At 42.4% G+C, this 24,239-nt stretch overlaps 1 protein-coding gene across 5 annotated transcripts in view; it reads right to left on the bottom strand.

Moving 5' to 3' along the window:
• DBN1 (drebrin 1) overlaps positions 1–24,239 on the bottom strand; it is a 56,805-nt gene that overhangs the window by 21,966 nt on the left and 10,600 nt on the right. The gene's annotated exons all lie outside the window — the stretch shown is intronic.

Here is a 24,239-nt window from a genome sequence, read left to right on the forward strand (position 1 = left end):
GGTGCCTGTATGCAGCTCCATCCTCCCAGCTGCTGCCCAGCCATGGAGGTGCACTCTGGAACATTCTGGCTGCCCTTGCACTCTTGGGGAAGACAAAGCAGCTTCTGCTCCTGGCTTGTGTGTTTTTACTCATTAATAACTTTTGACATCTGGATCACACTCTGATATTGTTTGGCCAAACGTGTCCCAGTTTTCACCTATGAAATTTTGGAAGGTATGATGAAGAAGACATAATGGGAGCACATAATAAAGGCTCTTCTTTCAGACACTAGCATGGCTGGCAGGGACGTGAGATTGGGTCTCCTTGATGGCTGTCCCTAAACTCTGGAATTCCCTTCCCTGGGAGGCCAAAATGTCCCTTTCCTTGCTGTCCTTCTGTCAGCAGGCACATTTTCTTTTTTAATTCCAACAAGCTTTTAGAACAGATGGTTTTTAAAGAATGGCTTTTAAAAGGATGCTGCATTGTTTTTATTGATCTGTTTTTAATTTGCTTTTTATGCTGCCTTTTAAATAGTCTTAATATTGTGAATAATTTAATTGTATTTTGATGCTGACTGACCGTTTAGCCAAGCTAAAAAATACTTGTACGTATTTTAAATTGTACCCCACCTTGAGTCCCAATTTTGGGGAAAAGGTGAGGTATAAATAAAGCAGAGGAGGAAGAGAATGGCAAGAGGCCACATGTGGCTCACCCTGACAAAGGCAGCGGAACTGAAGCTCTGAAAATAACTCAGTAGTCTCTCATTCTAATATATCTTCAAAGCTTCCTTTTCTCTCAAGAATCACTACTTTAACGTAATTGTCAGAATTCTTGTGAGGTTGACATGTTCTCCCACAGGTTTTTGAATACTGATATTTCTGACATCAGTCAAGGTGAACCCTCCTGCATAAGGAGGCAGAGGTCCTGATGGTTTGATTTTAATTCTAGCAATGGATAATCAAATAATATTCCTAATTTCATAGAGATCTGCAATGGATTTACAGAACCCAAGTCCAGGCTATGCAGGACAGGGCTAACTGGCTTGGTAATTTCTGTTTTGAGTTCTACAAGGAAAAGGAAGCAGGCTAAAACTGGGATATACTGTAGTTAAAACAGGCTAACCTTTCCACCTGCCCTGACACTGGTCACTCAGGCTCCACAGGCAGGAATGCCTTTCTAAGGATTCCTACAACACATGTTCCCATCAAGAGCTCAAAAGCATTATGGTATGGTATGGGGGCAGATCACCATATACTTTACACTGGGGAGTAAAACTGTTAGTTTCTCCCCAAAATGATAACATTAATGCCAATTAGATATACTTGGGGCAATAGTCATTTTTCATTTATTCTTTCTCCTCAATTATGCCTTAGAATTATCTGGGAAGGGGTTGGGGATTTTTGGTTAAAGCCCGGTGTTGAGGTTCCCAGACTAGAAAACACTAGCAATCAGTTTCAATTAGTGCCTTAAACATTTTACAGAATTATTCCAAACACTGCTTTCTGTAAGTATTTGTTTCAAACTTACTGGTGATAGTCCCTCCCTCTCTCTTTCATTCTGACCTAGCTCACAGGGTTATTGTGAGTATAAAGTGGAGAGGAGGAGAATAATATACACCACATTGGGCTCATTGGAGGAAAGGCAGGAGATAAACATAACTAATAAACTAATAAAGGTGCTGATGACATATGTAGACATGTCTTTTTATTGTCATTGTTGAAGGAGGCATTCTCTAGTTCCCTCAAACAATCACTCGCTAACCACTGAACTCACCTGTTTCCTCCCTCCAATGCCCCCACAGCCAGTAAATGACTGCATTTACTGGCTGTGGAAAGGTGGAAGACAGCCAGACAGCACCTGACAATATTCCTATGTAAGCAATGATATTATCATCCTCTGTTGTTTTTGCATGTCCAGTTATAGGAATGTGGGTGATGATATGTGGCTGTTCCCTGCACTTCACTAGCCAGTAAGCTTGTGAACATTGAGGGCAAGAGACAGGTGGGTTCTCCTGTGGAAAAGGAGATGGATCAGAGTTCTATTGGGTGGAACTTTACATCCCAGGAGGGGCCTTTCCATACTATGCAAAGATAATACTTAGTTAATGTGGAATCACAGTGCTACAACTATGTAGTATGAAGAGTGCAAGATGCCAGATCTTGGTCAATAAGTAACAATGGCCAGTATTCTATATCAGCTACTTAGCTGAGTTACAGTCATGGCAATAGTGTCACAATCATGACTAAGGCCCGATACAGATGACCAAAAGCACCATCATGGGGGTGGGTTTAAGGGCTCCGGAGGGCTGGACGTCCATATGTGCCCAGCCCTTCTAGCAGAGTCCGTGCGCCATCTTGCCAGCGCCCCACCCACACAGGGGTGTGACAAAGCATCAATGCATGCGAGCGCCATTATGACGCTTCTAAAAAGAAGCCACTCTTGGCGGCTTCTTTTTAGGGTGCGCATCGGTGCCGCTCTGTGGGGTTGGTGCGGCGCCGACGAGGGGCAGAAACCGCCCATCTGTATCACCCAAAAGTAACAATCCTGAATATGGAACAGTTACCTAGATTTACTCATCTGTAACTGTTCCATATTCAAGATTACTATTTAGTCAAGATTGTGACATTATTGCCACAACTGTAATTCCCCCAACAACCTATTAGGTGCATGGGGAGAAGGAGGGCCATTCTGCTGGCCATTGGAGCAGTTTCCATCAGGTTTCAAGGATATTGAAATATCATTCATTTGTGACCACTTATCTGCCAAAATTGTGAAGAGGGAGAGGGACTCCCCAAGGTTTCTGCTGCCATGTTTGACTCCACTGCATTTCCAAATGAGCCACAAAATGGTGAGGAAGAGGGAAACAAAGCTCTATGATCTGCACATCCCCCCCCCCCTTGCTTTGTCCTGATAAACCGAGAGAAATCACCTCGCTACAAAGAAGACCAATCCCCTTGCTTCCTTAAATGTTACACTGGTAATATTAACTGTACAGCAGGTCACGTGAAAAACTGTGAGGTAGAGGAGGGAGGTCTTCCACTGAATGAAGAAAATTAATGGTAGTGAGAGAAAAGCATATCCCCTCTGGGGTGGTGCAATGGCGGCCCACCTGGAGACTGAGACCCACGCATGTTTCAGGCAGTGAACTGTCTATCCAATAAGCATTGCAAGGGAGGGAGGAAGAGGAGATTGAAAATAGTGAAATTAAAACAGCAGCCACAGCATATCAATGAGCCATCCGGGTTTGTGTGAAGGGGCCTCCATGGAGACCGTCTCTAAGATACCACCCTCTCGTCCATATCTACTTAGGAAATTCCACGCCCCCCACCCCTGCCAATCATCCCGCAGGGATCGGCTCCAAATGCTTTTCACACATCCTGCCCCAGCACACTCCTTGCACACGGGGTTCTGTTCTCTTTGCCACCTCCTTCCAGGGCCTCACACGAAGGGGGAGAAAGGAGCAAGGAGAATTGGTCCAGGCTGTGGGTGGAGAGTGTGTGAAATTTCAGCTTATCAAGGCAACCAGCATCCCTCTGTCACTATGGCAACTACACTGCTATCCAGCTGGGACACAGTTCCTATGAAAGACGAGGTGATTTAGAAGAGAGGTGGCATGGTGGGGGTGGTGGAGGAGAGATGCCTTCAACAGGAGCAGGCGACATCAGGCCATATGCTTTTCCTACTCTGGGAACCAGCATCAGCACAGCACAGGATGGGAGGTAGTATAGGGTTATAGTGGGAGTTTGCTGAGTTGTGTCTCTTTCTGGGCCTCATGTGCTCCATTTGCTGAATTGCCAAATTCTTTGGCTGTTCACATTCCAGGACAGACTGAGGCTCCATATGGCCTCAGCGCCTTGGTCCGGACTCCTGCTAGAGTAGAGGGAAGAACTCCAGCATGGACTGGCTTCATTTACTCCTTGAACCCACTCCCTCCATGACCACAGCTAGTGAAAATACTGGCTTCAGCTGAGAGGCTGCTGGTAACACATTCCCATTATCCTTCTGTATCTCAGTGAGTACTTTACTGTTGGAGAGGGAAGAAATACAGATCAGCTTGAGAACTGGCAAAGAAGCACACAAAGGAGCTACAACCAGCCCTCCACATTTGCGGCTTTGACTTTTACGGATTTGAATATTCACAGATTTGACTAATATATTCTCTGTATGAATCTCTAGGTCCTCCAGCATGACTCTATGGTCAACCCCTGCCAAAAGTCATGCTGAAGGACCTAGAGATTCCTAGTGAGAATACTTACCTAGGCATTTGTAGGTCCTCCAGTGCAAATCTATGCTCAGCTTCTGCTGGATGTTGATCACAGAGTTGCCCTGGAGGAGCTTGAGATTTCTAGAGGGATGTTCTCTCAAGTTTTAAAAAAGTGCTTTTTCTTTGCAGTTTTTCCACTTTCATGGGGGTCCTGTTCCCCAACACCAGCAAATGTGGAGGGCCCAGTGTACAAGCTCTTTCCACCCCCATTCATGTCCCCAAATCAGCCAGGGACCCTTCAGATTTATAGCACTATAGCACTATAATTCTATTTTAACTGCCATGGTTTCATCCTATGGAATTTGGGGGGTTGTAGTTTGTGGAGCCACTGGAGAAGCTTGCTGGCAGATAATTCTCCCTAAACTGCCAAATCCCAGGATTCCCCCCCCCCAAAAAAAAAAAAGGAACCACACGTCCTCAATTTATCCAAATTTGGCAGGGACACTCTCAGTTAAACCTCTGCCATGCCACTTTTTCAGCTGCTTTAAAAATGTCCCTCCTCCTTCCACTTTCTCGCTTTTAATTCATCTTACTCCAGTTGTTGCAAATCAAGTACACAGTGCAAAAGTAGTCTGCACTCAAATAACTCAACATGCGGAAGAGGAAAAGAGGGGGTGGAATCCAAATAGTAGGCTCAGACAAAAACAAATTGCTGCAACCTCTCCTAGCTTGCATTGTCCTTCCTCATAAATAATGTTTGTCATCTTGACCACATTCTGATGTTGCTTGGCCACGTGTCCCAGTTTTCATCTGTGAAATGCTGGAGATCCAGCATGGTGTAGTGGTTTGAACACCAGCCTATGACTCTGGAAACCAGGGTTCAATTCCTTGCTTGGCCATGGAAACTCACTGGGTAACCTTGAGCAAGTCATGCACTTTCAGCCCCAGATAATCCTGTGCTAGGGGTCACCATAAGTCAAAAATAACACATACATAACAACAAGAACAACAACAGGGATGCATGGCAGTTAAAGTAGAGTCATATTGCTTTAAATGTGTAGATAGAAAGGGTTCCTGGGCTCATTTTCATCTTATTCAAGTCAGGTAAAGGATCAGCAGGTCCACAATATGCAGGATATGGCCAGTAGTCATGGTAACTATATATGACCAAAGGCAGTATGCTTCTCAGTAACAGTGGCTGGGATAGTAAAGTGCCTGCTTATGGGATTCCAACTGACAACTGCTTGACCCCTTAGAGAGAGAAAAAATGCTGGCCTAGAAAGGGCTTTGGTCTGATCCAACATAGTTCCTTTTATGTTCTAGCATGAGAGCCCTGACTCTTGTACCGGCTATGGCCACTGGAAGCATGTCATACCAGGCAGGTGTCAGTGTGCAGTAACCTACCCCCACGTTATCACAATAAAATTTTGTCTTGGTTTCTCAGCATACGAAGATGGTTCCCTTAGCAGATCCTGAAGCCTGCTGCCTAAAATTATGCAACTTGACTGGATCAGGAAGGATCAAAGCTATAGACCTGTATCATGCTTCTTAGTCAGTGGCATTGTGTTCTGTGCCCTAATATCCTTAGGTCAAAATGAATGAAAGACAGAGGTGCAGTAGGAGGACCTTTTTTTTGTTTGTTTTTTGTTTTGTTTTTTGTCTACCTGAGGTCTCTGGCTTTGGGCCCAGATTCTCCCATTGATTTTTCAGGCTTAGTGCTTGGGATGGGGTTGCCAGCTGGCTCATTTGTCATAATAACACTGGAGAATTCTCAGTGCATTGATATGACCAACATTTGAAAAATCCCAGTATATGTTGATTAGTTACATATTTCACTCAGATTGGCAGAAATATGGGATCTATTTTTCTAAGCACCCCAATGCATACTAAAAGGGGATTACAAAAGGTTCCAAAGTACTTAAACTGTGCTAATTGTTCCAGTCCATGGAACCCAACATAAGGGGACCTTCATAATTTTTTGCAAAATAGGGAAAGCACATAAGCCTGTAGTTCATGTTAGCCTTCCAAAGCCACTGGTGGTACATGACACTGTGGACCTGTTTTTCTTACTGTCTATCTATGTCTTCCCTATATCGAACAATTCAACAGGTCATCTCTATGCTAAACATAACTCATCATCTAAAAGCTTGCTGCCTCTTTGTTCTTAGAATAGCATATTTTTATCCAAACATCCTGGAGGGGCACTCAAAATGTTTGGATGAGATTCAGTGAGAATGATGCTAAACACAGCATTGCATTTTATTTTTCAGATGATTTTTTAAAGCAGGAAGGGAGGAAGAGAGAGAAAGAGAGAGAGACCTGGGGATGGTAGTGTCAATTTTATGGTGTTCAACAGAGCGACAATGTTCTGATGTAAAGGTCATCTCTTGAAACAAAGGACAACTGGTAACTATGGCTTATACTGACATGAAGTCACATGGGGTATTCACTGAATGTATTTATATATTGCATCTTTCTTGGAGGAATCATAGTTGAGCAGGTAATGCACACACCTTGCACGCATATGGACCCAGGTTCTAGTATTTTCTGTTTAAAGAGTCAAGGGATAGGAAAGAGCCTTGCCTAGACCCTAGAGAATCACTGTCAGGCACAGCAGACCGGTTTTGATCCACCTGATGCCCTTTAAAACATATTGGGGTCTCCCATCCAAGTACAATGAAAAATACAGAACTTTTTGCAAATAATTATGAAAAAATCTGGAGAAATATTAGAAAAGATTTGGAAAGATGGCAAAAACATAATATTTCGTGGTTGGGCAAAGTAGCAATTTTGAAGATGTCGGTGTTACCAAAAATGATCTTTCTCTTCCAAAGCTTACCCATTATAATAAATGATATACCATTTAAAACCTGGGAGAGAGATCTATCCAAATTTATCTGGAACAATAAAAAACCAAGAGTAAAAATGAAAATATTATATGATTCAATTGATAAGGGAGATTTAACATTACCAAATTTAAAATGGTACTACTATGCTTGTGTATTGGATTGGATGCTAGAATGGATTAGATTAGATAATAAAAGAATTTTTTCTGAAGATGCCAGCCACAGATGCTGGCAAAATGTAAGGAAGAAACTCTTCTAGAACATGGCCACATAGCCCAAAAAACCCACAAAAAACGAAATAAATTTAAATTTAGAAAAAAATGATTTGAAATTTGAGTTGCACAGTTATTTGTTATATGACAAAATTAAATATTATAGTAATTTTAATAACCAGTTTATTAGAAAATCTATGATGAGAATTTGGTCAAAAGATAAGAAAAAATGGTGTTCAAAAATCCCTTTATGGGTATCTACCAATGAGGCGATGTTTATAAGGGAAGAATTTAGAAAGAATGATTGGGTGACATACACAGATATTACGAAATTGGAAAGAGAAAAAAGAGTGAAGAAGACACAAGAAGAATTACTGTTGGAAGGATACTCATGTAATTGGTTTGCTTATAGGCAAATTAGAGAAAGATTCTTAATGGATATGAGAGAAGAAGGAATTGGCACAGTAGAACCTGAATTAGAAAAATTAATAAAGCAACCCCCAAAACAGATCTCAAATTTATATAAACTAATATCCAGGTTTGAGTTGGAAGATGAAACGGTTAAAGAATTTATGTTGAAATGGGCTAAGGATCTAAACGAAGTAATACAATTTAGATGAATGGGAGAGGCTTTGAAAGGGTAAAATCAGACAAAGTATAAGTGTAGAATTAAAAGAAAATATCTATAAATCCATGTATAGATGGTACCTGACCCCTTATAAATTAGCCAAAATGTTTAAACAGAACAAAAATATATGTTGGAAATGTCAAAAAGAAGTTGGAAGTTACTTATATATGTGGTGGAACTGCAATAAAGTCAAAAGATTTTGGAAAAATATTCATATAGATTTGGAAAAAAAATTTAAATTTAAAGAAAGACTGAGTGCTAAAATGTATCTCTTGAATATGACGGACAAGCCGAAATTGGAGAGAAAGAATGAGAAGATTCTACTATACGCTATAATAGCGGCAAGAACAATATTTGCTAAGAGCTGGAAAAGAGGAATGCCCCGCAATTGAGGAATGGCAGTTAAAAATGATGGATTTATATGAAATGTATAAGTTGACATATTTAGTTAAAATGGTTCTTTGCCCCCTTCCCTCCCATCTGTCCTGTTCATTCATTCTCTATACTATTTCTTCATTTGGCATTTGTTAAGCAATTGTTTTTGGTATTCTTTTCAACTCTATTTTCACAAAATAGTCTATCTGGTATATATAGTCAATCTGTGATTAAATGTGTGTATAAATATGTATACACATCCGTTTCTCATTTAATCCCTTTTAGAAATGCTACAAAGTACATCGTTGGTTCACTTATATCTCTTCCAATCGTTCTCATTTGCTTGGTAAACTTACATAGGTGCAAGGTCTTGATACAATATATGTATCTTCCATAAATCCTACTACGATTCAACGGTCTACATATATAATATTTTCTCTACATCAATATATAATCTTGGTAACTTGGTATACACATCTATTTGACTGTCATCATTTAATTAATTGATCTAATTAGTTTACTTCCATGTCCAGACCTAGAAATGTTTATTTCCAATGTTCTTTACAAAACATTTTCAGCAGGACCCAATCTTTATCTATATCATCCATCCATTTTCTATTTAAAGGTAGTGGGGAAAATGGGTCAGGGTAGAATTAGTGGGAAAATAATAAAAAATCTGATATAACAAAATCGCGTATAAGAAATATACAATGTAAGTAGAAATGTAAGAAACCAAGAAAGTTTGTAATATATATAAGTAATCAATTAAATAACTATCCGTATTGCTTACACTGTTGTTAAAAAATCAAAATAAAAATATTAAATAAATAGTAAAATCCACCTCATTAAAAAATGGTTCTTTGGAATTTTTTTATACAGAATGGGAAATATGGAAGGAATATATTTAGAGAGAAAAAATGGAGAAATACACCTTGCTTTGGATAAATGATGTAAATATTCTTTTGTTTGTAATGGGTTAAGAATGAATAGGTTTGAATTTAATTGTATAGATAATCAGTAGAAACATATAGTAGGATAAGAAAGATATAAGAAAGATGGTATTAACAAAATTTGGTATAAAAGTAGTGGGGATAAGGTTAAGAAATTAATGGTATAAATAAGAAAGGCTTGATAAGAGTTCAGTAAATTATATTAAATAAATATTGGAGGAATTCAGCAACCAAGGAAGTACAACAAAGTTGAGGGAGGGGGAAAACACTTTGGAAATACATATGTTTTGGTATGTTATTGGGTGATGAATTTTGAATGTCTGTTTCCGAAATTTGTGTGAAATGTTTTTCTTTTTTTTAATATTCAATAAAAAAGAACATATTGGGGTATGCTGGAAAGCATTCAACAGCTAATGTTGTCTGGGATACATGGAAGATGCAGTCCAACACATCTGGGAAGCATCCAGTTGGGGCAGGCTAGAAAAGATGATACTGGAACCAACAGAGAAGAGAAACTTCCCTCATATAAGACAAGTGCCTCTATCTGCTCCTCATCTAAGGTATTTAAGCAAAACAGATGAAGAACAATTGACTTGTGGGGTAGATTAGGCTAAGACAAACTGGCATTGTTTGGGCATTTGAAATACCATATTTGTACACCTGAATAGGGCACTGGGCTGGGCTACATATCTCTGCCCTTTCAAACAACTGGGGAAAAAGTGGAATAGAAATAGGTATCACCATCATCATCACCAATGGTTAAGCAGGGTTCTGTAGCCAGATATCCTTGATCCAGCTTCAACAATATCCCCATTATATCACACTAACTCTCACTTTAGGCCCTCAAAATGGCCTGGGTAACTGGTGTTTATATATGGGAGCTACTGCATTTTCTATTCCCTAACATCTTAAGCCCAGTAGTTTAGGGCCAGTCACTATCTGTCCACCTAAACTATCACAGGAGGGTAGTTAAGAGGATAAAGGGATCACTCTCTGTTTACTATACTGAGCTCTTTAGAGGAAAGAAAGGACGCTAACGCTAACTTATAAACAAGCTGCATCATTTTCAGCAAAACTTCCATCCTGGTTCTCCCAGTCTCCCAACACAACGCATGGTATCAGTAGTATGGAAACTCTTCTACTCATAGATTCCTTAATTTTTGTGACTGAACTATGGAGGACAAGTCTTATCCTGTGTTTTTCTGGCTCGCTCATTAATTTAAAAGTTTTTGTCAATGTATTTCCCCTAGGACCAATGTCATCAACATGCTAAGAGCCGCAGGAAAGGATGGAATGGAACCGAATGTTGTTGGTACGCTAATCTGTCCATCATTCCTATGTCTGTGTGCCCAGGGCTGGTCTTGCCATGCAGCAAGGAAAACTAAGCTGGCACCATGGGGCCAGTGTTGGTTAAAGCAACACTTGGTATCAAAATGGAACAGCAAGATTTTTTTTTAAAAAAAGTGTTGGCTGCAGTGGGTTGGTGGTAGCAGCATTTGGCTATTGCTTCAAGCAGCAATACATCTTGGAACAGTACTGCATGTGTCCAGAAAGGTACTGGAATAAGGTGAACTGTGGGTATCAAAGCATATGCGTGTGTTATAAAAGTGCAGTGTTTTGCTTTTGTTTTAAAATGAAGATTCACACTGTCATGACTGCAGAGGCATGAACATGGAACCATGTAGGAAGAGCTTGGTGTTCATGGAGGTAGCATTCTGGCAGACATCACCATCTGCCCAAGGGCTATTATTCATGCCCATCTATTTCTACCCAGCCCCCTTATTCCTTCTCTGCCACTCCAGCTCTTGCCTGAAGGCTCCACTTGCCTTTGAAAACCCCTATCATTATGGAAGCAGAATCATGCAGAATAAAGGCATTCAAATTATTTAATTTACATAATTTATTCCTACCAACATCATCTGTACTTTAGTATTGAGTGCACACAGTCCTAACTACTATAGGACAATGTGCAAGAGCATCAACAAACCCATAGGACAACCCTGTAGTGTGGAACAACACAATCTATCATAACACAAATACAGCATTTTTGGTTCAATTTTTTTTCTCGTAAAACTAAAGGGAATGTAAAAACATTTAAAATGTAAAAACTTTCCTACATAATATCAATTCTGCACTGAAACCTGGAATTCTAGTCCTAATAAGAAACAAGCCAGCACCACCCTATCCTGGCAGTTTTAACCTGTTTACCTCCAGGTAGGGATGCCATATCCCGCCTGTAGGCGGGACAATCCCTCTTTGGGCGGTGCCGCCCCGGTCCTGGTCCGGTTTGGCGCCAAAACTGGGACGGCACCACCTGCGTCCACCTCCGCCCCCGCGTGCGCCGCGGGGGCCTCCAAGGCCTCGCTGAGGCCTAGGAGCGCTCTCTGCGGTCGGAGCTCCGGCTGTTTGAAATTGTGCCTTCAGTATCTCTCTTTTGAAAAACTCCCATCCATCCTGAACTCCCTTCCCTTTTAGTATTTCTGACCACCGGATCACCCTCAATACTTCTCTAAGTTTACTGAAATCCGCTCTCCTAAAGTCTAGAATGCGTGTCTGACTATGCCTGGCTTCTCCTTTCCATTGTATAACAAACTCCAGGAGAGCACTGTTGCCTGGATGCAGAGATGGATGCGCTGGATGTGGGATAAGAACACTCTACATGAGGCAGACATCCTGATGGTGAGTAGATACCCTAATGTACCTGAAACTGCTAATGTAGGATTGGGAGAACAACCTCTTCTGGATAGGGTTGCTCAACCACATAAGCATCTGGTTCTTCTGGATACAGTAGTTGGAATTGCTCCTAGATGCTCACTGACTGCTATGCCCAGGAATGTCGTGTTTCAGGTGATGTCCTGTGTCCCATCCTCTAGAATACAGACCTTGATTACTTCCCATTCAGAGTAGTGCAACCCATTGTCTGTGGAGCTGCCCTTGAAGAGTGGTCAGAATATGTAGACAGACTGCTTTCTGGTGTATTTCCAACCATGTTATTTCCAACCACATTGCTTCCTGATTTTCTTTTTCCAGGCCTTATACTTACCTATAAAGCCTAAATGTCACGGAACCATGACATTTGGAAGACTATCATCTCCAATCTGAACCTCCCCACAGAATAGGGGGTACTGTAGTGTATCCTAGCACCAAAGTATCAGATTGGTAGAAATGTAGGACAGGACCTTTTCTGTAGCACCCCCTGACAGCAGAACTCCCTCTCAAGTGGAGTTAACACTGGCACCATCCCTGTTTACTTTCAGGTAGGCTGTAAAAATATGTTTTTTATTCCATGATGTTTTTAATGAGTTTCTAGCATTTGATTCTACAGTACTCTCTTCTTGGGTGTGCTTTGGTTCAGCTTTAATCTCATCTATTATTTAAACTTGGTTTTTATTATTTATTTTAATTATTTTTGCCTAACACCTTGCTGGGGGCATTTCTGAAAACGAAAAGTTGGTATATAAATAATATATAGTATTCTTTAAATTGTTGTTTGTTGTTGTTAACTGCCCTTGAGTTGACCCTGCCTCATGGAGACCCTGTGGATGAAACATCTCCAAGATTCCCTGTTCTCCACTGCTCTGATTAGGTCCTGCAAATTCCTACCCATGACCTCCCTAATTCAGTCTATCCATCTAGTGTGCAGTCTTCCTCTCTTTCTACACTGCTCCACTTTTCCTAGTCATGCCTTTTCATGATGTGGCCAAAGTACAACAGCTTCAGTTTGATCATCTTGGCTTCCATGGAGATTTCAGGCTTGATCTGTTCAAGGATCCATTTGTTTATCATTTTGGCCATCCACAGTATCCTGAGTACTCTTCTATAGCACCACATCTCAAATGATTTGATGTTCTTATTGGCTTTCTTCACTTTCCAGCTCTCACATCTGTACATGGTGATGAGAAATACAATGGCTTGGATGATTCTGACTTTAGTGTTTGGTTGTATAATCTTTACTGTTTAGGATCTTTTCTAGTTCTTTCATAGCTGTTCTTCCTATTCCTCATCCTCTTCTGAGTTCTTGACTGCAGTCTCCTTTCTGATTGATGTTTGATCCAAGTTTCAAACAGAAACATATATACACTGGAAAGACCCATGTTACTACCTATCCAACTGAAAATTTACAGGAGATAACACTCCCTCCCCAATCTGTAGCACCTACAGTTTCCCAGTCACATTGAAAGAAGCAGAAACACACACAACAACCACAAGTCTCCAAAGCCTTTAAGAACTAATGGTTTATTCTTTTTCCATCATGAAAAAAGTTGCTCAGCTAATGTTTCTGGAAATATTAGAAAAGACCCTACTCTGTCCTGCACCTCAACTCCACTGAATGTGCTAGAAAAGCTGCAGCATCCACAGGCTCATTGTACAGGAGAATGTGTTGGTTAAGCATTTCTGTGTAGATGGGCGCTGTTGCACTCAGCCCAGGAAAGGATAGGAGTACCAGCTAGAAGCAATCCTTTCCAAATCTTCATGCATAAAGGCAGGAAGATTCAACCCTGAATTATACATGGAGGAAAGAGCATCCACCCACGCTGCCACTTTCAGCCTTTGCAAACTCACACTTCCCTGGAAGTAGGACGTCAGGGAGAGATAGCTGAGGGTGGGAGAGCAGGGGTAGAGATTGGCACAGAATAGTAACAACACAGGTGGCTAAGGAGAGAAGGGAAAGTGTCAGAAGAAAGCAGCAGCAGGCTGAGGCTATTAGTTTTTTTTATCATGCCCCATCTGATCCACACTCCAAGGTCTACCTCTACCGAAGCTCCTATGCAATGGATTTCCCAAGGCACGCTGCTAGGCAAGGCAATGGCCACACTGCAGGGAGCCAGACACAGATAATGTCACAAATGAGATCGACTCTAATCCAAAAAGCCAAATCCCCTAATTGGCAGCTCAGGACAAGTCTCTTTCCTGGAATAAAGCTACAGCTGCTGTTGGAGGTGACACTCAGATGCACCTCTGGGTTCAGACAAAAACAGAGAGATGGGCAATAAAAACCTCAAGTGACCCTAATGTGGACAGTGTGTTGGTCTGGCCCATGCAAGACCTTGGAGATTGAGACAGAATGTGCTGGGGTATTCACAGACAGCTCCTGAGGGTGGTAAGCATGGGACAACCTCTGGGGGCAACAGACCGAGGAGGTTGTGGTAAGACTTAGAGAAATTGTCATCCAGTATCACAGGTTAGGGAGGTCCACAGATATTCTCTTTCCCACCATATCCCCAGTAATGTTGGCACTGAGGACAGTCCTCAGTTACCTTGCCAAGTGAGAGGACTGTGGTGATGACAATGCTAGCTTTTCTTGGAGAAGCCTCTGAACCTACCTATGGCACGATGTGACTTATGAGGGCCTCCAGATATTGTTGAAATGCAATTCCCAGTAGCAACAGTCAGAATGGTGATGAATGCTGGGGGCTGCAGTTCAGCAATGTCTGAATTCCTACCCTATGACATGGCTTCAAGACTTGCAAGAGATCCAGTGTGTCAAAAACATACTGCAATCCTGACCTAGTCCAATGACTACATTTCAGGGCTGGCCCTATCATTAGGCAGTGAGGTAGTTGCCTCAGGGAAGAGTTTTTGAGCATCATGAACAAGCAGCAAAATATTAGTTGTTCAGTTTGTTATTATTGTATTTTTACTGCAGGGATGAGAAAAGGTGCTTGTGAGATTTTCTACTCCATGTGCCAAAATAACATGGTTGGCTAGGAGCACTATGCTTCTTGAACTGGGTGTGTGGAGGGGTGCCATTTGTTGTTCCATGTCAGGGGCAGTGAAATGTTTTGTGAAGGCCCTGTTCCCCTTCATTATAGTGTCCTTATGATCCATTGATAAATAAAACATCTTCGACTGGGCAGATTATTACTTCTTACAGCCATCCAGTCCATAAATCAAAAGACAGAGATTAATCAGATGGCATGTCCTCACAGACTTGGGAGTCCATTTCGATGTAACAATAAAAATGAACTGGCATACACAGAATGCACATCAAATCACATGACATTGCTCAAAATGAAGGAACACTAATCTAGGGACTCACAAAGCCTGGGGTGTGGAAACACCAGAAAGCTTGGAGATTTCGGGGATTTCCAGACAAATGAACTTTTCAGAGGGGTAGTGAGTGCCAGATGATATCAACCTGGTAAATGTGGAATCATTATCATTTCTCAGAACTCAACCCACTCAGTTCAACTGTTGGGAAATTACAGATCTTTCTCCAGGAACCACACCGGCTGTGTTGGTTGGTTTTTATTGTATTGCAGGAAGATGGATGGAGGAGCATCTAAGGCTAAGATTAGTTATTGCTGCCCCATGACATGCTCTATCACGTTTGTCAAGATACACCAGGTGTCACAAAACATAGCTATCATTCCCCAAGCCCCTCCTATCAAAGCAGTAATTCTGGCTCCCAATGGTTCAGTTAAATTTGTTTCCTCACTCAAGAAACCTCTTTGCTAGCAAAAACATGTATGTCCAGAGGGCCATGCTCACAACTGAACCCATCTTGCTCAGCCTGAAAGAGGCGAGCATGTATATTGGAGTAGAAACAGGAGGAAGATGAACACACAGTAATGCAACCAATTTAGTAGAAGAGTGCAATTCGTCAGGACAATGGGCAAAACAGTGGGGCTAAGCTGGTGGGAAGAAAAGGAAAAGCATGTCTGGAAGCCTGTTGGGGACTTACAGCTTTTTAAGTGGGCTTACATCTATGGGAATTAGAATTAGTTCCGTAATATTCACACCCAGTAAAGGGTTGCTATTAAGTTATTATGTAGGGCAGTCAGCAAAGTGACTGATGGGGCACCAGCCAGGGAGTACTGATGTGTATCAGGAAATTCGTCGATGTCCCAATATGCATCTTTGTAATTCACTTAGAGGGTTTCTTAGTGCCTCTGCTATGTAGCTAAGTATATGTAAAATTATGTAATGTACACCATAGCAAAGGATTCCGGCCACTGCCTTTTTCATCTTGGATCAGCATGGAGAATAGGATGAGAATACAGGAAAGGCATATGGCTCTTTTGCACACATAGTGTTTCCCAGTACACTTGTAGGCCAGCCTACTAACTTTTGATTTCTTTATCTTGCATCTTGCTACTTCTCATGTTCCCTGTTACACTTCAAAACAACTTGGTTACAGTTGTGCTTCAAGCAAAGCCTAGATAAGGGGTAAGGAACTGAAGTGGGCTGTGATCCTCTCTTTACCTTTCTCTTTTACCAACACTTACACACAAGAGAGAGAGAGAGAGAGAGCTTCTGTGTGTGAAGCAGATTGTACTCTGGTATTCTTGAGGGGACAGCGATAGCCAAACTGGCAGAAGCCCGTGAGCAGCTGGCTTTCACACTTCTGAGTAGCTAGGGGAGGCATGCTGACACTGGAGGAAAAAAAACTGCCTGGCCACCCCACATCAAATAGCCTGGGAAACAGTGCCCTAGAATAATGACACACAAAGTGATGGTTTCTGGACTGGTGTTGGTCAGCAGTGTGCCCCAATCTGGGAGAAAGACAGCATAAAAATAAAGTTTAAAAAAATCAATAAAGTAAATAAATTGGTTGTCAAGACATTGGCTGCCAGACGCTAGTACAGATATAAAGAATGAAGTCGAAGGCTTTCATGGCCAGCATCCATAGTTTTTTGTGGGTTTTTCGGGCTATTTGGCCATGTTCTAGAAGAGTTTATTCCTGACTGAAAATGCCAGCCACAGATGCTGGCGAAACGTCAGAAATAAACTCTACTAGAACATATCCACATAGCCCGAAAAACCCACAAAAAACAATATAAAAAGTATTGAAAAATTCAAAAAATAGTCAAAAAACTGGTTTGGGGCATGAGGATGAGGAAAATGTTAGACTGATGAGAATTTTCAATGTGGGATTTATGGGCTCAACAGACGGGCGGCTAAAAGCCGGCAGTCTTTGCCCCTGGTCGGTGCTGCAGCAGCCACATGATGCAGCACAGACACGCTCCCTAAAAGAAACCGCTCTAGGCAGATTATTTTTAGGGGTGTTACAGGCACGCTCATGAGTCATCATGGTGTGCCCTATATGGACAGGTGCACACTGATAGTAGGGCACTGTGTAAATGCTGAGCCCTACCTAGCCCTACTTTCGGGCCTACGCCAGCGCAAAGCACCCATCTGTACCAACCCATATTCTGTGCAAAATTTTTACGTGGTTAATGTGCAGTAAATAATATTTCTATGTATGTGCTTCAAGCTGCCTGTCAATTTAGGGCTACCCCATGAATTTCATAGGGTTTTCTTAGGCAAGGAATATGATTTTGCCAATTCCTTCCTCTGAAATATAGCTTGCAGCACCTGGTATTCATTGGTGGTCTCCCATTTAAGAACTACCCAGGGCTGGCCTTGCTTAGTTAGATGAAACAGGATCTGTCTTTAGAGTATTTTATTGTTAGTTACCCTCAACCCGTCCCCAACTCATGGTGACCTATGGACGAAACATCTCCAAGACCCCTATCCTCTACCTCCCTGTTCAGGTCCTGTAGACTCAGGCATATGGTCTGTCTGATTGAGTGTAGCCATCTGGCTTGTGGTCTTCCTCTCTTTCTGCTGCCTTCTACTTCCCCCAGCATCATTACATTTTCTAATGAGTATTTCCTTCTCATGGTGTGTCCAAAGTTCAACAACCTCCATTTAGTCATCCTGGCTTCCAGTGAGAGGTCAGGCTTGATCTATTCTAGAACCCATTTGTTCTTCTTTTTGGCCATCTGTGGTAACCTCAGACTCTTTTCCAACACATCTCAAATGAGTTGATTCTCTTTCTGTTTGCCTTCTTCACTCTTCAGCTCTCACATTTGTACATGGTGATGGGGAATACAATGGCTTGAATGATCCTAACTTTAGTATTCAGTGTTATGTCTTTGTACTTTAGCATCTTGTCTAGTTCTTTCATAATTGCCCTTCCTAATCCTAATCCTCTTCTGGAAGATTTCTTGACGGTAATCACCACTCTGACCAATGTTTGATCCCAGGTATGGGAAATCTTTGACTATTTCTATTTTATCATTATCTAGGATGAATTCATGTAGTTCGTCCATGGTTATTTTTTCCCTTAATATTCAGTATTAAGCCTGATTAAAATATTTGGGCCATATTAAATAATAAGTATGTACAGAAAATGCTGTTTCCTCCACACAAAAGTAATTTTCTGTGCAAAACAACCATGTGCAAATTTTACACTGTTTACATAGAATCACAGAAGCATAGAGTTGGAAAAGACTACAAGGGCCATCCACTCCAACTCCCTGCCATGCAAGAATTCTCAATTAAAGCATAGCTGACAGATAGCCATCCAGCCTCTATTTAAAGACTTTGAAGAAGGGAGACTCCAACAGACTCCGATGGAGTGTCTTCCACTGTCGAACAGCCCTTACTGTCAAGAAGTTCCTCCTAATGTTGGGGTGGAATCTCTTTTCCTGGATCAGCAGAAAACAAGCTTGCTCCCTCCTCAATATGACATCCCTTCAAATATTTAAACAGGGCTATCATATCACCTCTTAACCTTCTCTTCTCCAGGCTAAACACCCCCAGCTCCCTAAGCATTCCTCATAGGTCATGGTTTCCAGACCCTTCACCATTTTAGTCACCCTCCTTTGGACACGCTCCAGTTTCTCAACATCTTTTTTAAATTGTGGTGCCCAGAACTGGACACAGTATTCCAGGTGGGGCCTGAACAAAGCAGAATAGAGTGGCACTATTACTTCCCTGAATCTAGACACTATACTTTTATTGATGTAGCCTAAAATCGCATTGGCCTTTTTAGCTACTGCATCACACTGTTGACTCATGTTCAACTTGCACCCTTGGGGTTCGGCCGGTCAACCAATTACAAATCCATGTAACGGTTACCTTGTCTAGCCCACATTTTACAAGCTTGTTTGCAAGAATGTCATGGGGAACCTTGTGAAAGGCCTTACTGAAATCAAGATATTCTATATCTACAGCATTCCCTTCATCTACCAAGCTGGTAATTTTATCAAAAAAATAGATAAGATTTCTCTGGCATGACTTGTTTCTCTGAAACCCATGTTGACTTTTTGTGATTATGGCATTGCTTTCTAGATGTTCACAGACTCTCTGTTTAATGATCTGCTCTAGAATCTTTCCTGGCATAGATGTCAGACTAACTGGACGATAATTGTTTGGATCCTCTTTTTTCCCCTTTTTGAAGATGGGGACAACGTTTGCCCTCTTCCAGTCGGCTGGGATTTCTCCTGTTCTCCAGGAGTTCTCAAAGATTATTGCCAATGGCTCTGATATTACATTTGCCAGTTCTTTTAATACTCTTGGATGTAGTTCATCTGGTCCTGGAGACTTAGGGCCTGAACAGACAGGCCAAAATAAAGTTGCTTGGAGTCACTTTGGAGGTATGCCGTTTAAATGACACATACATCTTAAGAGACCAGAAGCTGCACCACACCTGTGCTTCACTCCTTAGGACTGGAGTGTGGCTTTGGCGCAGCTTCTGGCCTCTTAGGATGCATGCATCATTTAAACAGCATACCTCTAAAGTGACCCAAAGCAGCTTTATTTTGGCCTGTTTAGGCCCTTATATTCATAGAATCATAGAATAATAGAGTTGGAAGAGACTACAAGGGCCATCCAGTCCAACCCCCTGCCATGCAGGAAATCTCAATCAAAGCATCCCTGACAGATGGCTATCCAGCCTCTGTTTAAAGACCTCCAAGGAAGGAGACTCCACTACTCTCCAAGGGAGTTTGTTCCACTGTCGAACAGCCCTTACTGTCAGGAAGTTCCTCCTAATGTTGAGGTGGAATCTCTTTTACTGGAGCTTACATCCGTTGTTCCGGGTCCTAGTCTCCGGAGCAGCAGGAAACAAGCTTGCTCCCTCCTCAATATGACATCCCTTCAAGTATTTAAACAGGGCTATCATATCACCTCTTAACCTTCTCTTCTCCAGGCTAAACATCCCCAGCTCCCTAAGCCATTCCTCATAGGACATGGTTTCCAGACCCTTCACCATTTTAGTCACCCTCCTTTTGACACGCTCGTTTCTCCACATCCTTTTTAAATTGTGGTGCCCATAAATGGACACATTATTCCAGGTGGGGCCTGACCAGAGCAGAATAGAGTGGTACTATTACTTCCCTTGATCTAGACACTATACTTCTACTATTGCAGCCTAAAATCGCTTTGGCCTTGTTAGCTGCCACATTGCACTGTTAACTCATGTTCAACTTTTGGTCTACTTGAACTCCCAGATCCCTTTCACATGTAGTCTTGTTCAGCCAGGTGTCGCCCATCCTATATCTGTGCATTTCAGTTTCCCGCCCTAAGTGCAGTACCTTACATTTCTCCATGTTGAAATTCATTTTGTTAACCAGGTATTCCTGTACTATCTCTTTACTTATTCTGTGCTGAAATTCCCCTATTCTGTCCTCTGCTCCATTTTCCTCAGGTTGAGCGCCCTTTGCCTTTTCTGAGAAGACTGAAGCAAAAAAGGTGTTGAGTAATTCTGCCTTTTCTCTGTCCCCTGTTAGCATTTTGCCATCTTCTCCATACAGTGGCCCTACCGTTTCCTTCTTCCTTTTGCTGTGGACATATCCAAAAAAGCCCTTTTTATTGTTTTTAGCCTCTCTAGCAAGCCTGAGTTCATTCTGCGCTTTAGCTTTTCTGACTTGATCCCTACTATTTGTTTGAATTCCTTTTTGGTGATTTCGCCCTTTTCCCATTTCTTATACATGTTCTGTTTAAATAAAATAAAATAAAATAAAACTTTTATTTATATCCCACTCTTCTGTAGCAAGACAATCAGAGCAGCAATTTTCCATTTCAAACTAAGTTCAGTTGAAAGTTCCTTCGTCATCCATCCTGGTTTCTTGAGACACCTCCCATATTTTTTCCTCACTGGAACTGTTTTAAATTGTACCTTCAGTAGCTGCCTTTTGAGAAACTCTCATCTGTTTTGAACTTCCTTCTCTTTTAGTATTCCTGACCACAGGAGCACCCCCAGTATTTCTCCAAGTTTATTAAAATCAGCTCTCCTAAAGTCTAGAATGTGTGTCTGACTATGCCTGGCTCTCCTTTCCACTGTATAACAAACTCCAGGAGAACAAAGTCACTTCCACCTAATGATCCCACCACTTATACCACGTTAACCAGGTCATTCCTGTTGGTTAGGATCAGATCTAAAATAGCTGACCCCCTTCTTGCCTCTTCCACCTTTTGGACAATTAAATTGTCTTACAGGCAAGTGAGGGATTTGCTAGACCCTGAAGATTTTGATGAGTTTGAATTCCAGCAAATATCAAATATCAAACATCCAAAATTGTGAAGAGGCTTCAAAAATGACTTTCTTACAGTGGAAAGGCAATTTCTAAAATTACAAGCTGCTTTCTTTGAGAAGAAAATTTTTGAAGCATTACATCTCTAGGGATTAGTGGGTTTCTAGGAAAGAAAGATACAAATGGAACCAATGGAAACAAATGTTATTAAATTTATTTATACCCTGCCTTTTCCTCAAAAATTGGTACCTCCTCAAGGGGGCACTGGTCCTTGGCACATGGGGAAGCACATTGCTGTCCCCTACCTTAGACAGCCTGAGAGGTACTGCCCTACAGAACATAATCACCGATTAGAGATTTAATCCTGGGTGTCTCCAACTGTACTCTATTTTCTTACCCAAATTTTGCCCTCCAAATTTTTGGATTACAATTCTGCAATTCTATGTTCACTGAGGCTTCCATCAGTTCAAGTCCAACACACATTCCTCAACCCTATTTTAGTCATAATACCACACTGTAAGTTGCAATGCCACACTTCAAGGCACTGGGTTTGAGCATATCAGGAAGAGGACTAGCTTCCACAGGAAAGCCTGTAACATTTTGTGAAAAGTATTGTGTTACTTCACAGCAATACCCTTGGATGAAAGGGGACTGCTGCTAATGGCTACAGAGCAAGAGCACTTAATGATCTGTGACTCCAGAGAAGCTCTGTGTCCCTTTTCCAAGTGACCTGGAGAAGTGGCCCACTCTGGCATAGCTCAGAGAGCCAACCATGCTGCCTTTCGTTCAAACAACAGGCAGCTAATTTTAGTAGGCTTCAGCCACTGCTAGGCTGGCCCTGAGCTAGCAGTGTAGTGTAGAAGCCAACACTGCCATGGGCACCTGTAAGCATCTGAACACAAGCAGACAGGAAAGGACAAGGCCTTGGGCAATAGGAAAATAGCACTGTGTGATGGGGGAGAACATCCACCCCAGCCCTCCAAACTCAGCAGTTAAGCAGCTGGCAGGGCAGTGTGCAATTTAACTCTGAAATATAATTGCTCTCCATGGGCGGGGATGGAAACACAACAGCAGCAGTAGCTGTTCTCAGCTAAGGAGAGTCCACTCCCCACCCACCCCATCCTCTTAGCCATGCAACTACCACCAGCTCCAGCAGCAGGCTGTGCTGTGGGTGGGTAGCATGCAAGGCCTTCCATGTGGACTGCCAGCTGCCCTCTTTCTTGTACGCCTCGCCAGCACCATTGCTGTTGCTGCCAGCATCTTGCACGGGTGATTCATATTCTTCAAAGCTGGGCCGCATGCCTGTGTGTGTGCACGCGCATGTGCACTTTTCCTTCCTCACAGCACAAAGTTTTAGCAAAGGCGGTGCCAGGCCTAGGCCTCTGCTCCAAATCTTCCCATGCTGGGAATGTCCAAAGGGAAGAAGAGCCTGATAAATGATTTTTAGCCTGGCCTTTCTGGAAAGGAGGTGGAAGAGGATGAGACAGCAAGGAGCAAAAGCTTCTGTCCAGACCCCACCCAAGAGCATCTGGATTCTTGCTGACCAGAGAGATTTTCTTAATGCTTATGTCAGCATTCCTCAACCTGCAGCTCTCCAGATGTGTTGGGCTACAATCCCTATCACACTCACTCAGCATGGAGAGTGGGGAATGATGGAAACTATAATCCAACACAACTGCAGGGCTCCAGTGCCATGTGAAGGAGGTACAACACTCTCCTAGAAGGAAATGCACCTTTCCACAGCACTCACTAAGTTTATTTATACACACAGGTGTGACTACGGAAATTATCAAACTGGGGATGGGTGCAAAACCCGTCCTTATCCTGTCTGTGACAGAGCTTGGGTGAAAGACATTCATACATTAATGTTGATCCTGTCAGTAAACTGCCAGTGAAGTGGAATTGCATTAATGTGTTCTTCCGTTAATACAAAACGAAAGGCAAGGATGGAACAATTCCACTTCACTGATGAGACCATGACAGGATCAGCCTGATGTCATGTGAAAGTGTTTTGTCTGATTGTGGTCAATTGCAGTTCAATGATGGGACACTGACAGGATAAGTGTGACGATGTATGAAAATCTTGCGATTGTGCTGTAAGAATTGGAAAAGGATGGGACAAAGACATTCTGTCCCCCGTCTGATAATCTCCTAGGCCCACCTGTCTGTCTGCAAAGATGTTTACTGTTCTGTCTGTTCCTATTTTTTTATTTATACATAAACTGGGCATAATATCACAGCTTGCTTTTCCCAATAGGTCTCCCATACAAGAAGGAAAGAAAGAAAGAAAGGAAAGCAGAACGAAACCCTTGTCTTGGAGGCTGGTTTGGCTTAGCCCAGATGCTTGTAGTTAGCAGGGCAACAGCAATGGGCTAAGACTAGTCCTCTGCTCCAACCAAGGCCCCATAAGGGATGCTGAGGCTCCTCAAAGATGTTGGCTATAAGGCCCCCATAGCCTTACCTAACCCATGTGTATCCCCCCCCCCCCCCCGCATTCAATGCTGGTATTTATTTCTTTTCCTACCGAGTGTCCGACTATGACTCTGGAGACCAGAGTTCGATGCCCACCTTGGCCATGGAAACCCACTGGGTGGCCTTGGGCAAGCCACACTCTCTCAGCCTCAGGGGATGGCCTTGGCAAACCTCCTCTGAAGAAATCTTGGCAAGAAGAGCCCGTGACAGGTCTGCCTTAGGGTCGCCCTAAGTCGGGAAAGGCTGGAAGGCACCGAGGAGGTCCTAAGTGGGAGTTGAGGGGGGTTGGCCGTGCCCCTCCCCTGG

Source organism: Sceloporus occidentalis, unplaced genomic scaffold, assembly GCF_023333645.1.
Source record: "Sceloporus occidentalis isolate IW3139 unplaced genomic scaffold, rSceOcc1.0.p SCAF_1, whole genome shotgun sequence".
Taxonomy (NCBI): domain Eukaryota; kingdom Metazoa; phylum Chordata; class Lepidosauria; order Squamata; family Phrynosomatidae; genus Sceloporus; species Sceloporus occidentalis.